Source organism: Meleagris gallopavo, chromosome 15 (genome assembly GCF_000146605.3).
Source record: "Meleagris gallopavo isolate NT-WF06-2002-E0010 breed Aviagen turkey brand Nicholas breeding stock chromosome 15, Turkey_5.1, whole genome shotgun sequence".
Classification (NCBI taxonomy): Eukaryota; Metazoa; Chordata; class Aves; order Galliformes; family Phasianidae; genus Meleagris; species Meleagris gallopavo.
Genome location: NC_015025.2, coordinates 9911784 through 9914452, shown reverse-complemented (window position 1 = coordinate 9914452; position 2669 = coordinate 9911784).

Below are 2669 nucleotides of genomic sequence, written 5' to 3'. Positions count from 1 at the left end.
CCGGACAGCGGGCGGGGCCGCCCCCCGGGGGCTGTTACGGCACCGGGCGGTGCCTGCAGGTGATGGCGCCCCAACCACAGCCCCTGCGGTGTTGGCACGCGGCATAACCCACACGAGGGGCAGCCTGGCGGGGCTCCCCACCTTCTGCAGGGCAATGCCGGACCGGGAACGGGCGGGGTTGACTCTGAATTGTGGCTTTGCCTGCTGCTTCCGTGCCCACTCCGAGCCCCTGCTACTGCTGCCCGGGATCCAGGCTGCACGCACTCCCACCCAGAGCACTGCCAAGGGTCTCGGAGTTGACCCAGAGAACAGAGAGTCTGGCTACAAATACCCTTGCACAGCTCCATAAGCGTCCCCAGGCATTCTGAGAACTCCATAGGAGCCTCTTCCCACCACCTGTACACATCACTACATGGGCAGTAGTCATTAAACCTCAGTTACAACACCCAGCCCAGCAGCAGGCACACAGCCCCTGCCAGCACACTGCTGGCACCGACAGCCACACCTGAGCCTCTGCCGTAGGGAAGTCCACACACAACTCATCCCCATCTCCACTGCGCTGTGTTCTCACGCGTGAGGAAAGCAAGTTTCCGCCTTCCCTGCAGCTGATATTTGAATTTTCATATAATCCTACTGTGTCACATCTCAGGGACATGTGGAAGAACACAGCCATAGAGCCACGCATGAATATTTACGCCATAGGTATTGCATAGGAGCAGTTTGGCCCCTGCAGTGTTTCGGCTTATTGGTCTTCTCCAGGCTGCTGCTGCAGCGGTTGTATCGTATCCAGCCTAAATGCCTCCATGGTGAGATACATTTTGCAATTAAAAGCTATTTGCACCTGCACTGATTGCTCCTTTCCCAGGGCAGGGAGCTGCCAAGGGAGGAATAATGCGTTTGAATCAATATTCTGAGCAGTTGGCACAAATCTGTTATGGGGAATGGGGGACCATCTCCATGCCTTTTCCTGGATGCTGAAGGAGGAGCAGCACAGCATGGGCTGAGGGCACCTCTGCTGGGCAGGGACAGCACTGTGACAGCAACAGGGACAACTTCCCCCCACTTTTTTTCTTCCTTGGACAAGCACACACTGCACTGGTGATGTGGCAGCAGCTCCAGCCAAGAGCGAGCAGAGTGGGGGCAATGCTGCACTGGGCTTAGGGCAGCCTCAGAGCCACCAACAGCGCTGCAGGCAGCAAAGGGTTAAAGCCCAGCTCGACCTCCACAGGGGAACGTGAAAGGAAAGCAGAGCTGGAATGAGGGGAGAGTGAGAAATTCAGGAATGGGCAAAAAAATAAAGTGGGGAGGGCTGGCAGCTGGCAGCTGTGCCCCATTCACACTGCAGGAGCCAACTGCTCCACGCTGGGGCTTTTAGGCAAAGAATTCCCATGCAGTCAGCTCTGACTTTCTGCAGGCCTGGTCCATGGCCTGAGCACACCTGCCCTGCTGCTGGATCCATGGAGCTGCCCTGTGCTGGGACACGGCCATGGGTGAAGCTGTGCTCTCAGTGTACGACACACAGCAGAACACACAACCTACAGCTGCCATCTGCTGCTGCTGGGGATGGGCCTTGCTCCCCAAATGAGCGACAGCCACGCGGGGATTTTATCCTCACAGCATAAACTCATGTGACACACCTTTGCTTCATCAGCAAGGACAGCTTAAAAACAAGGCTGGGAGGGGTGTGGGGGGGACACACGGCCGCAGCACCTACAGTTGTGGGAGCTAAGGGGAGGGCATCCAACAAGGACACGCAAAAGCCCTGAGAGGCTGCAGATCCCAATGCCTCCTGCCAGGGGAAAGCCTCTCCTCCCCAACAGCACTTCCAGGTGGGCCCAACGCCCTGTTCACCCCTAGCCTGGGTGTTTTCTATCCTGTCTCAACAAAACAGCCCTACTTCCCCTGTGTAGGTCCCAACACAGGGAACAAGAGGTTGGAAATGGGAATTGCTGAAAGAAAAGCCCCCTGTTTCCCTTCTCCACATCCCTCACCAGAGGACAAGGCACCCAAAGGACCCGTATTGCTCTGCCCAGAGAAGGGAGATGGGCAGCGTGGCTGTGCTGATGGGAGAAAGGGAAAACAACTTCTGGCTTTGAGCTGGGATCGAGGAGCACAGAGCACTGGGGGCTGAGCGTTTACCTGTGTTTTATGCTGGTGTGGAGAAAAGGGCTTGGGAGCATTTCACACATCACATCCTCCCCAGTAAAGATGCTTTGCACACGATATTTTCTTACATCCATGCTCCTGTGTTGATCCAAAGACTTCCTAGCCACAGACGAACCCGACATCCTCTGGCAGGTGAGAGGGCTCAGCATTTCATTCCTCCTACCCGACTCGTTCCTGCAGAGAATGAAAAAAAAGGGCTCATCGTGGGACTGCGGAGCAGCGTGCAGTCTTCTTGAAAGGGGGAAGGTGGGACCAGACGGAAGGGTGACAAGAGCCTGCTTTTCCACAGCTGCTATGAAGAAGCCTCAGCAGGAGACCTGGATAGGAGCATTGCACGCAGAAACTTCCTCCTGCTGCACCTCTGCCCCTAGGGACGGCCCTTAGCTGGGACAGACGTATCCCCGCCGTGCCGGTAAACGCTTACGGAGGCACACGGGGCGCACCCCCGGAGCTCAGCCCTCCGTTCCCTCGGCAGCTCACCGGGAAAGCACGGCGAGGAGAGC